This window comes from Chrysemys picta, chromosome 19, assembly GCF_011386835.1.
Source record: "Chrysemys picta bellii isolate R12L10 chromosome 19, ASM1138683v2, whole genome shotgun sequence".
Classification (NCBI taxonomy): domain Eukaryota; kingdom Metazoa; phylum Chordata; order Testudines; family Emydidae; genus Chrysemys; species Chrysemys picta.
The window spans coordinates 7874313-7887721 of NC_088809.1; positions in this window are offsets into that span (position 1 = coordinate 7874313).

Sequence of the window (13409 nt, forward strand, 5' to 3'; positions counted from 1 at the left end):
CAGGCCGCAGCGTGCTGGACACTGTACAAACACAGGCGAGGACGTGGTCCCTGCCCCAAAGAACTTACAATCTAAGGACCTGCTTCTCATTTATACTAAGGCCACTTTATGCTTTTCTGGTGGGGTGAAGAGGCCGTAATGTAAATGAAAATCAGGCCCTAAGAAGACAAGTAATATATGAAGGGTGAGAGAAGGATAAAAGTGGGAGATATACAGTCAAATAGATGCAATTCTCCTCCTCCTCCCCATAAGGTAAGTGCCAGCTCATCCCCTCTGCCCCTCAAAGTATTACTGGAATTGCGGGAGAGGCGGGTGTTAAGGGGAGATTCAACATTGTCTGCACATGGGATTCAACAATCAGTGGCCAGTAATTGATGTTTGAAACTGGGGTAATCTCAGCCAGTGCAATTCATAACTTCTTGTCCATACTTTAGGTTTTCACTGGTGCAGCTACACCATTAGCTGGTCCCCAATGGCTGAATCAGTGCTAATCCCAAATATAGGCAAGGCCTTTGAAAAGGGAGAGAGTAGTGGCCTTACAGATCAGTTGAGCAACTAATGAAACAGAAACAACAGATAATGTTATGATACAATATGGGAAATCCTGTGTTACTAGAGGAGCCCTCAGGCCCAAATCCTGCTTCGACTGAACACAACTCAAACCCCCCATTGACATCAAGAAGATCTGGATTTTGCCTTTGATAGATTTTAAAAGGCCAGAATTGATTCTCTCCTTTTCCTATGGAATTCCAGTTTGCGTTTAGCAACGTGCTGCGAACCCTTTCCATGTGCACATGAGAAGAGGAGGCCACCTCTCAGGTATGCACTGGAGAAACTTTACAACAAGACAAAAGAAAATGTTCTTTGTTCACTACCATTGATCCAAACTGGAGTGGGAGGGGGGGAAGCAAAGCACATTCCTTAAGACTGAAGACTGTAGGGGAGTTTATTACTCCAACCACACAAAGGCAAAGAGAGGACACATGCCAGCACGGGACATCAATTTCAGAGTCCTTACTGAGGCGTACAGTATGGTGAAATTCATGAAGAAGAATGTAAATAACAACAGCCTTTCTTAGACCTCTGGAATTAGGATTAATCACCACCTCAGCTAGTGGGGAGGAAAATAAAAATCCACTGGAAATAACAGGATTTGACTGAGAATGGCAGTGTATTAAACTTTAAGATGTCTTAACCCCTTGCATTTGCCTTTACACTTGCTAACTTCAGGTCCCCTGAAGGTCTGGTATATGAGTAAAACAAAAGACTATAATAAGACGAATGCCTGTTCTAATGCTGATACTAATCATGCATGGACTGAAATCAATCACAAAACTTCTGCGGACTAAAACAGGATTTGCATTTGACCCCAAAACGTTATGATTTTATCTTTATTTGTTTTCCTTATGAAAAAAGTACAACCTCCGTAATTAGAATAAAAGTTAGAAGCTGTACTAACAAAATACACAGTACATTGACAGACTCTGGGACTATGTAAAACAATCCCCAAAGGGGGGCACGTGTAAAGCTGCACACATACGCACCTGTGTTCTAGCTGCCAGCAGTCCAGGCATAACTCCCTGCACAAATCAGTCCGGTCAGGAACAGGAATCACAGTCAAGAGGGGCTGTGCATAGGGCCATCTCTAATTCAGAGGATGTACACCAAAAAATGTGCGGACCATGTTTCTTGGCACAGAGCCCCTACCTTGAAATGCCACCCTCGCTAGCAGCTTCTACCCCAGAGGGTTTGCAGAGTAACCCCTACTGCTGGATTTGGTTGACAGCCAACTTTTACATTCTGCTCTGGCTGTTAAGTGTGAGGTCTCAGGCCACTCCTAGTAAAGGCCCTTTTTCAACAGATGGCTTAAGCATGTGCCTAACTTTAATCACATGTATAATCCTATTCATTCAAATCTAAGCACATGCAGAATGTCAGGCATATACTTCCATACCTTGCTTAACTGGGGACATCATTTGGTCGATAATTGATATCCATGTGCTTGATCCAAAGCCCACCAAGTCAATGGGAAGTGGTTCACTGACTTCGATGGGCTTTGGGTCAGGCCCTATATTCTCATATGTAGAAGCTAACTATAGAAATATAGATAGGATTAAAAGGACAAATAAAGGATCTTAATTCTACTTCATCATCTATACAATGGGGACAATATTTTTGTAAAGCACTTTGGGATCCTCAGATGAAAGGTTCTGGATAAGCTCAAAGTATTATTATTTACACCGTTTTAGCTGTTACATGATGTGAGTAATATTACTATTTTTGTAAGTAAACCTCTGAATGATCAGTTTCCCCCTTAGCATCATACTAAATTATTATTGCTAATATGCACATAACAGCCAATTAGCCTATCTGAGTGCACTCGTGACCTCTGATCCCCGCTGTGTCACCCGATCCATTAACAGGCGCTCAGGCCTTTAGCTCTCAGTATGAATTGATGTAGTACCTATTCTCTTTCAGCAAGGAAACATGCTTCTGCATTCATCTGTCCATTTCCACTTTCTGTGCTTTTGTCTTCTTCTTCTGTTCCCTGTGTTGCTAACCTGGTCACAACTTCTTGACCCCACGTTCCTATCCTTCCCAAGGGTGTTGTAATCCCCATCACTGCAGAAGAACTTTTACTTTTCTTTTTAATCCACATGTTGCTCAGAAAAAACAGCTTCCAGCCATGTGGGACCTTTGATCCCCTATTCAAGAAGCCCTTGAAATGTTTTTAAGGACGTTGCCTTCTTTCTAAGGCAAATGCATTCTTCATAAGCGGGAGACAGTATGTGCTAGCTGGTCTCTGTTCAGTTGAAGAAGACAAATGATCCCTGTTATTACTTGAAAAGAGGAACAGTTGGGTATTTGGGGTTCAGTTTTTAAAAGGATCAATTTTTGGAACATCTCAATTAAGGAAGGGAGAACTAATTTTGCCAAATTTAAAAGCACCTGAAAATAAAATTTTATAGGTATGTGGCAGAATGCGAAACTTTTGAGGTTCACGTTTGGTGGGGATCTGGATAAACATGAATTCTGGGCCGCTGCATGTTTCTTTAAAAAAATTGTTTCCTTGTTCTTCCCAGAAGCGGGTCAAGACTTTGTTTCAGACAAGGACCTTTACTGTTTGCATAGCACAGGCTTCCATTTCATTAGAAATTAGCGGTGGGCCTGAACCAACACCTCAATCCGAACTCAGGATCTGGATTCACAACCAAATTTCCATCTATTCTGGGCATATCTAAATTATCCATTACCATGGTATCAAGATGACAATTTAGAGACACTCTGCACTTTATCTCCTTCCCTCCATCATTTCTCCATCAAACTGCTATTACATTGTTTTTTTCAGTCTTTGTTTTTTAAAGTTGCTTCTCATAATCTCTCCATAAGAATATTTCTACCTGTTTGTGCATCCACTCTTTTTGTTATACCTTTCTACTGCAGTCATAATTCTGTGAATGGGCAGAATCAAAACCTCAGTTCCCGACACTTCCAAACCGTTGTGTTTGAATTTCAGATGTTGATTTTGCTAAACTTCCGCATCTTTGGATCTGGTATGCTAATACAGAGATGGGTTCAAGCTGTAAATTCAGATCTCAGCCTGGATTTGGAGCCAAGTTCTTGAGTTTGGCCATATCTTTATTAGGACTAATTGGTTTGTTTTTTAAATATGAAATTTTCCTTGAAAAGTAAAAGTTTAAATTAATGGTGAAAAACTAATTAAAATTTTAAAAAAGATCAAATGAAACCTCAAATTATTCCTAGTCCATGACCAGGGCACCTAAGTGCTATGGTAATACAAATAATTAGTAATTATAACAATAATATTTAGTAATGGGGATTCAAACGACTACAGAGTTCTTCCAACCCTAATTCCAATGGCCTCTGAAGATCTCACTTTGGTCCTGATTAAGTGCTTTGCTGCATAAGGGTGTTTTGCTGAATCAGGTCCTCAGACCATATGTAAAATCTTAGGCCTTGTCTACACTACGGGGGGAGATTGATCTAAGTTACACAACTTCAGTTAAGTGAATAATGTAGCTGAAGTTGACGTACTTAGATCTACTTACCACAGGGTCCACATTACGCTGTGTTGATGGGAGACGCTCTCCCATCGACTTCTCTTGTGCGTCTCGTTCAGGTGAGGTAAAGGAAAGGTGCTTCACTTCATGTTGTCAAACGTTGATTTTTAAACCAGTTTCAATTCAAGAAGCGTCTTTCGTTTGTCTCCTAAAGCAGACAGAGAGTTGTCTTGTCTGTCTAATCTGTGTTGGAGATCTCCTATGGTTCACTGGTGAGAAGGTAAGCAAGGGATCTTAAGTGGCTGCATGGGAGTAAATCAAGGAGTCTTTGCTGAGCAAACAGAGAGCACCAGCAAGGAAAGGTTTACAAGGTTTACCCAGCAGGACTCCACAGTGATTAGCTACACAATACAGCAACTTTAACAGTGGTTGGGAAGGAGACACGATTGCACCAGAGACTGTAACTATAGAAGCAAACAATATATTCAGCTATGCTTTTAATTATTGGGGGGAGGCTGACAAGAAGTATTTCAAATGTTGACTAGTAGGTGATGGGGGAGGAGGGGGTCAAGGCTTACTGAAGCCCTAGGGAGGGGGATCCAGAGCCAGTCTTAAAATTTGTGGGGCTCGAAGTTCCTGGAAGGAGCTTTGAGTCGTCTGCTACTTTAGTTATGCCTTCAGAGAGGGAGGTTGACAAGCCCTGAGTTGCAGAATTAGCATGGAATCTTGGGGTCCCTTGGAGCAGGGCTCCCTGCGGCATCTTGCTTTGTTTGTGCTGACAGCCAGCCCTGGGGGAATTCAAAGGGAGCCTCCGCCAGGAAAAACATCATATGCCATTTAGTACAATTGGATGTATTCTACAGCCATATAACGTGTGTGCTGCGATCCTGTCATATTGCACATGGATGGGATGGAGATCTCCAGTTATTAACAATCGCTGGGTCCAGGGCCAGGATTTGCCAGCACTGAGCCCTGGCACCTCTGGGCTTGGCAATTCATAGCCCTGGCACCTCTGGGCCTGGCAGTTCAGAGCCCCAACACCTCTGGGCTTGGCAGTTCAGAGCCTCGACACCTCTGGGCCTGGCAGTTCATAGCCTCAACACCTCTGGGCCTGGCAGTTCAGAGCCCTGGCACCTCTGGGCTTGGCAGTTCATAGCCTCGACACCTCTGGGGTTGGCAGTTCATAGCCCCAGCTCCTCTGGGCCTGGCAGTTCATAGCCCTGGCACCTCTGGGCTTGGCAGTTCATAACCCCGGCACGTCTGGGGTTGGCAGTTCAGAGCCTCGGCACCTCTGGGCTTGGCAATTCATAGCCCCGGCACCTCTGGGCTTGGCAGTTCAGAGCCCTGGCACCTCTGGGCCTGGCAGTTCATAGCCCCGGCACCTCTGGGCTTGGTAATTCATAGCCCTGGCACCTCTGGGGTTGGCAGTTCATAGCCCAGGCACCTCTGGGCTTGGTAATTCATAGCCCCGGCACCTCTGGGCTTGGCACATCAGTTATGAATGTAAAAAAATTGCTTGAGACCCCGCAACTAATTACTTGAGCCTCAGCACCTCTTTCATTACTAGGTTCTACAGGAAGTGCTTTTCTTTAGTCCATAGGTGACACTCTACCCTCTACGTCTGTACTAAACCAAGACAGTTTAGCTGGTGGTGAGGGCTCCGTGCTGCTGGGTTCGATATAAAACCTCATTCCTGATCACTTGCAGTCACGCAATAGTCTTTTAGGGAGAGGAAGGGTGGTAAGCCTGGTTTCCTGGCTATATTTCAGCTCTTCCAATTAACTTTTTCTATCTGAATTCCCCTTTTATTTTCAATTTAAATCAAACCCTAAATAGCTGTGTGTTTTCAAATGATTGCCACATTTCTCCCCAGAGGTGGCTACATTTCACTGGTGGATGAAGTATTCTGTATTCATTCATCTGTAGAGCACTTTGAGATTCTTAGGTATGAATATGGTGCTATATAAAAGTAAGATATTAGGATATTATTCTCAATTCATTACTGTTATTATGATGACAAACATTTTTTCATTCATGTCCTGCCACGGCTCAAGGTTTTTGAGAATGCCACACTATTGCAAAGACCTCTGTCTGGTCAATGCATGAGATAAATCACAGAGCACAGTATATACAAACAATGCAAAGGTTCAAAAGCGACACCATCAGCCTAATGTAAAGACTTCTACCGTCTCCGCATATCTGATCTTGAGACACAAACACAATACAGATAGATGGGAGCTAACAATGTGTACTAACATACGGGCCTACAAATGTAATCAATTTCTGAATTCCTTTCTGTGTACCAGTCAAACTCTAAGCAAATCTTCTCAAAGACTTCAAAGAGCGGAGCATATTTGCTATCCACAGAGGAGTAACAATGCTTTCCCTTTTGACCCATCTCATAATAAAGTATCTCTGATACCACATATTAACAATGCTGACAGAAGGGCTTGCCTAAAATCATGTGCTAGAAAGTGTTTGCAAGTGACGCATGAGGCTTCTTTTCTGCAAAGCATTCTGGGAGCAAGATGGAAAGGAACTCGCTGTATTTCTTTATGCATAGTGAGGAGCCCTATATTACCACAAGGTCCAATCCTGCTGTTACTGAAATGTCAACATTCTCCATTGACTTCAGTATGGCAGAAGGATTGGGCCTTTAGTTCTTGGCTAACCAGCTGAACTGGTAGAACAAGATTTGAAAAATTACGTGTTCCAAAGTAGTTTGCTGTTGTTTAACTGGACTATTAATTTTACATCTGTGCCAAACATTTTTGGAGTTGTTGAAATAGCTAAATATAGATGAGCTATCAGTTGAAAGCTAGATCCCTAATGGTTAGAGCAGAACATAAGCTGGCATTATACCTTCTTGCCTTCGGCGTCTGCTTGAGAACTCAGAGAGGATTGCTGCAATTTTTGCGAAGAAAGTGCCCAAAGAAACTCTGAGGACAAAAAATGGACAATTAAATTGGGGTGAAAATCTAAAGGGACGAGGTGGTTCAGGGATTGGCCGTGGGTTATGGATCCTTTCACCTCTCGACTGTTGCTTCAAATCCAAATCTGGTTGGGTCAGGTCCTCAGCTGGTGTGAAGCAGCAGAGCGCCGTCAGTGCCAGAGTTCAGCCCAGTACCAGACTCATTAGTGCATGATGCGGATTTGCACTAGTTCAGGACCCGTCCCCCTCGTCTTTACAGCATTGATGGGCTGGTCTGAAATGATACAGTGATACGGTGACAGAAGATGAGTTCACTGCAATTGTACCGTCTTTCTGTGGGGCCACCCACAGAGGAGAGAAGATCTGTGGGTCACAGACAGAGGTGTTCCAACAAGCAATAGGGAATGGCTGAAACTCCGCAACAAGCTCCTGCACAGGGCACCAGAGTGGGAGTCAAGAGACTAGAATTCTTTGGCCCACCTGCTGTGCCACTTCAGGCAAGTCATGTCACCGCTCTGTGCCTCAGTTTCCCTAGTTATAAAACAAGATCAAAGGATTATAAGTGTTCTAAATGCTAATTATTATTCACTCGCTGAAAGACGGGGGGAACCCCCGTGTAGCTGCTCTCAGATAAAATCCCAAAACAGAGCCACACTATCACTGCTCTAATGCAGGTGGTGCCAAAGGAGGTGGTAACCTGATTTTGACCCAGCTTAGCCTGCAGTATCGCCAGTGCTCCTTCAGAGCAAATACAAGACAATTGGTAAATGGGATTTACTTGTCTGAACAGGTGTCAGCCTTGCCTCACTTTCTTCTGGGGGGTAACAGAGAGGTCATGCCGCCTCCCGCCCCTCTTGTCAGACTTGCAGCTACAAAGGCTCACACCAAACTTTGGAGAAGCTCTTTGCCGCACGCTGCCTCAGAGCCGATGGGAATGGTTCAGTCCCGAGCGCCATCTGATCAGGAGAAAGCAAACAAAACATGTGCAACAGAAACCAGTTTGTTATCAGGCCATTGTGGAAGGGTTGGAGCAGCATTTTCTGCTGAGCAAGTTCTCTCGGCTCATGCCGCTTTGCAGGAGGCGGCCATGGAGATTGATACTAGAGGTTAGTGTAGTGCTGGGTGGAACGCAGGACTCCAGGGTTCCAGTTCTGCCACTGACTGGCTGTGTGACACTGGGCAAGTCACTTCTCCACTCCATGCCTGAGGTTCCCCTCTGTGAAATATGTGCAAACTGCCTCCAACACTGTTGCATGTTAGAGCCTCTTTTGTTAGTGCAGCCCTGCTCCTCTCATGGAGTAAACTCTTATTGTTTTCTGCTGGAAATAAATCTGGACATTTACAAAGGTGGGTGTTGCACAGCAAAATCTGCTGGCAACCTGTCACATTGTGTTGCCAGCAGTTGCAGTAACACAGACAGGGCTGGCGTCTAAGCTTCAAAGTTCCAGACCCAGTTCTGAGTTCCAGCTTCCTCAGTGGATCTGGCTGTCAGCTTTTCTCTCAATATTGCCTCTATAAACTCATGCTGACGGTGCCAGGCCAGACAGGCACTGATAGAATAAGAGTTTGTGTAACGAGGCCATTTTGGGCCCCAATTCTGTTTTCTGGTTATACACATGCATTCAAAATACAACAGCTGGGAAGGAAACTGTAGGAGGGGCAATTGTTAAGCCCCCACCTACGTACCGCAGTTGCTGTGGAGTAGACATTGCATGGATCCTACATCTGTTGAGCTGCTGATGTGCAGTAGAGGGACAGGCTTTGGGAGGGAGTAGGCATATTCCACATGTTTAACTTGGATCCTTTGATTCCCACATTCTCCCCCCGCCCCAGCCACAAAACACCCTCCCTTGCCCTAATTATTCATTCTCCAAGCAGGAATAATACATACACAGCTGGGTAGATGTTCTGTGGACACTACTGTGCTGGCCAGAGCCCAGAAGTGGACCACAAAGCTACTTTTGTATGGTAATTGGTATCCATTTGAGGGCAAAATGGAAGAAAGAGAGAGAATTTGCCCTTTGTACTTTATTCCTACATGGTTCTGTTTTTAAAACAATAATTAAATGTAGCCAGATCCTTCAGTATCAATGCCCATAAACCTCCCATGAACTTCAGTGTGTCCCTGGAAGAGCTGTGCATCTCACTGCTGCAGCAGGGAATCTGGTGTTTGGAATTTGGTGGTGCTTTCTCTTGATTCCAAAGGACCACATCAAGCCCAGGGTGGCAACTCTCATGATCTGATCATAGAGTTCGTGGTATTTGGTCTTTTCTGTAAAGCCCCAGCTTTCGGGGGTCACGTGATTACATGAGAATTTCAGCTCTCACTGGGGGTAGGGTCGGAAAGATGTTTCTAGCCCTCTTTGTTGCAGAGAAAAAGCTTAGGGTTTTAGACTCCTAAAGGCTCAAGAACCACAAGACATAAGAACAGAACATTTGTTATTTTTTTAAATCTCATTATTTTTAAAACCATCTCGTTTTGGGGGCCTGATTCACAATCTTTGAATACATAGGGCTGGTGCTACTGTGTGTCATTGAGACCCATTCTCCCATTTCTTCATTTGGGACAGGATGGAATGATTTGGGGGAGGGGAAGGTGACTTTAAGCCACCTTTTTAGGCCCCATATTCTCAGGTGGTTCAGAGTACTGCCCACTCCCCAGCGTGAGTTAGAGCAGACTCTGGGGTGTTGTTATGACTTTTATTTGGTTGATTATCATAAGAATTCTTAGGGTTTCTTTTCTTACTCTACATACTCACTGTAAAGACGGATTAGAACATAATTATGGGTCTTTTGACCTGCTGTGCAACTAACCATCTATTGTCATGTAATAATGGCATTATTGCCCCACTGGGTGTCATGGAAAAGTCAGTTGCTAATGACTTGCTTTATTATTCTTAGAGGTGGCAGTAATCCCAAATGTAAAGTGGTGGCCCTTTGTTTCGTAACAAGTCAGAATACGGGTTGTTACTAATATAAAGAAGTGATCTATAAAAATTCATCTTCCAGCAGTATATGGATCGTCATTCACAAGGAATTCCCTTGTTAAAGTTTTGAACTGTAAAATAATTATCTTGCCTTGTAAAATTCTATTGGTCATAAATGAACTTTGTCATGCAACCAGCATTTGTTACTCTTCTCTTCATAACAATTCCATCACTAACACACACAAAAACCTAAACACCACCAGGAGAGGAAGTCAGATAAGAGGGTCCTTGAAGATTATGAAAACTGCATCTCTCTTAAAAATTTGATGGCACATTTACATGAATATTACCTTGTGTTATGAGAACACCTGGAGGTCTCACCTGAGATTGGGGCCCCGTTGTGCTAGCTAGTACATACCCATTAACACAGTTGTGTGATAAAAATGTATAGTAGAGCTATACACGTCTTTAAAAATACTGGTTTTATTAGTAGCAGTAAATACAGGGGTATTTCTAAAATGTAAGATAACACTGTTTTCCATTTTTTTTATTTTTTGGACATAAGACAAAAAAAAATCCCTTTCAGTTCACGCTCAATTTTCTAAAGCAAACAGATTGCATTTCATCCTGAACACGCTAAACAGTGACCCAAAAGTGGCATGGATTGCTTTTGCGTTATTCATTTTGGTACTGTAGTAGCTTGTGTATTTTAGGTTTGTTCTCCTTCCGCTGCCCTCACCTACACTTATTTAGGAATAATTAATAAAATGGTTACATTAGAAAGAATGGCCCACATTCTGTGATGAGTTGCACCTGTGTAAATTTTGTAGATCATAGATGAGTTCAGTGCCTGTAAGGTAGTCTGGATGGCTGGTAGCCTTTTGAGATGTGGTACATATAGCTCTAGTTATCCTGAAAAAGTACCATCTCATTCCTGTAGATGCAGCCTGAGAATCCTCATATTTGCTCATTAAGTAGTTGCAGACCCAGTATGATCTAAACCAGCTGCATGAATGAGCTCAGTGAATCTCTTGTGATAGAGCAGAATTCAGTCTCACTTAAGCTCCGATTCAGGAGAGCACTTACGCACATGAAGCCTAGGGTCTGATCCAACACCCCCACTGAAGTCAATGGAAAGACTCCCCTTCACTTCATGATCTTTGGCTCAGGCCTTTTACCCAACCCCTGTCCCCCCCATGCAACCACAGACTGTGTGGGCTGCAAGTGACGGTATATTATACAGAATGACTTTATAAAAGGAGATATTAGATTGGCCAATGAACAGTTCTAGGGTGGAGAAGCCTGTTTGAATCACTGTATTTCATGAAAATGGGAAATGTTTTAATTATTACTCTTAACAATAGCGTTCACCATATTAACAATCTAATTAAGTCAGAACTATTATAGTTGCATCCTTCATAAATATATGCCAGGAAGAAAATAATCTTTCATGAAATTCCATCGCTGGTTCGTATTTGTATTACAACAGAACCTCAGGCCTCAGTCAAGACCAGGGCGCTACTGCTAGATGCTGTAAAAACACACAAGAGACAGTTCTTGCCCAGAGGAGCTTACAGGAGCAACAGACAAGCCTGGGAGGAGAGTCCCAAAGGCTGCGTAATGCTTTGTCTTTCTAGCAAGATGAGACTCCTGACGGAGCTGAGGCCTCCGTCTCGCTGATGTTTCCTAGACTCGCTGACGCACAGCCACTCAGACTCAGGTTTTCTATCTTTTACCACTTCTGGCCTTACCACTTCTGCTACATCAATCTCAGAAGGCTTTGATCCTGCCAATGGCTGCGCCCAAGTTCATTCTTGCACACACACAGTGCCCCGTTGATTTTAGTGGGGCTCTGCACGGTGCCAAGGTCTGCCTGCATGCAGGAGCACGGCCTATATCTTTATGGCATTGCTTACTGTTGCCCCCAATAAATGTTGAGTCCTTTGAATTTTCAGCCACCATCCTGGTTTTCCCCTTTCCAGAGTGTCGGGTGAATGTTTGGCTCTGATATAAATGATTCCCTGGATTGACTGCATTTTCCACCCACATCTTCTCACCCTTGTGTTCTTTCACTTTCTGACCTGCCTGGTAGTATTTATTATGTTTCTGAGGTCCTCACATCTAGTAATCGCCATCTTGCCAGGCATCTGTCACAGAGATTCTCATTTGCCCTCTGTTCTTCCCCTTTCTCTAGGGTATGGCTTTCATTTGGGGAAAGAAGTAGGAAATGGGCACTTCAAATAACAGAGTATTTGAAAAACAAAATTCATTTTTTTTTAAATCATCATTCTATGATTGTTTTAAAGATGGTTCAGAAGTGAGACCACATGGCACGTTAAGACAAAAAGTAGCATTCTGCCCAAAACATCAGATAAGATATAGCAAGTTATTTAGGGCCAGATTCTCATACTACTAATGCTGGGTAGTATCTTACTCCATGTGGAGTACCATTAAGCCATAGCTTCAGCTGGTTTAAACTGGCATAACTCCACTGACTTCAGTGGAACCACGTTGATTTACACTCCCTCAGGATCTGTCCTGTAAACTTCAGTGGGGACACATGGAGTAAGATACTAGTCAGCATTAATAGCAGGATCTGAACCTGGTCTTTTGTGAGTTGTATGAAATTAGCTGCAGCTAAGCCCAAATACATTGTGAAATTGCTAATATTTACGAGTAAAGTTCAGACTGTTTCATCAGCAGTACAGAGCATAAGGAAGGAATTGGGTAAGGAATGGTGTCCCTAGCCTCTGTTTGTCACAGGGTGGAGATGAATGGCAGGAGAGAGATCACTTGATCATTACCTGTTAGGTTCACTCCCTCTGGGGCACCTGGCATTGGTCACTGTCGGTAGACAGGATACTGGGCTAGATGGACCTTTGTTCTGACCCAGTACGGCCGTTCTTATGTTCTTATGTCAAAAATTCATTGTCGAATTCAGTTCAGCTAAAGGGAGAGGCATTGGTACCAAGGGAACTGCAAACAGATGTACTTAAAATGAGCTGAATCTTTTCCTGAAAGCTTTATCAATCAATCAAAGAACTATTTGATCATTTTCATTCAGACTCTCATAGTTTTCATGCTTGTTAATTTCGATCAGCTTTATGCTTCCAACTACTGGCTGGAGAGGATGCCGAAATACAGACATTTCATAAGAGAAGTTTTCCTTATATAGGTGTTTCTGCTCTAGCCAGAACCAAGGGACACCAGAAATCTCCCAAGAAAGCCATTGCCCCAGAATACAGAGCCTGATTTTCTTGAACAGGTTCAGACAGACAAATTTCAGATACGTGCCCAAACTAAGATACTGATGCAGATTAACCCAAAACACTGAAGCCCAGATCCGCAAAGTTGGTTAGGCCCATAATGCCTATTGATTTCAGTGGAAATTAGGAGCCTAAATACATCTTTGAGGATCTGGGCCTGAAGCGCCTCTTTTCGATGCTTCAGTAGTCTTCTAATTGTTCATTTGACAAAGAACAGGATTTAATAAGACAACAATACTCTATACCTATATAGCAATTTGCA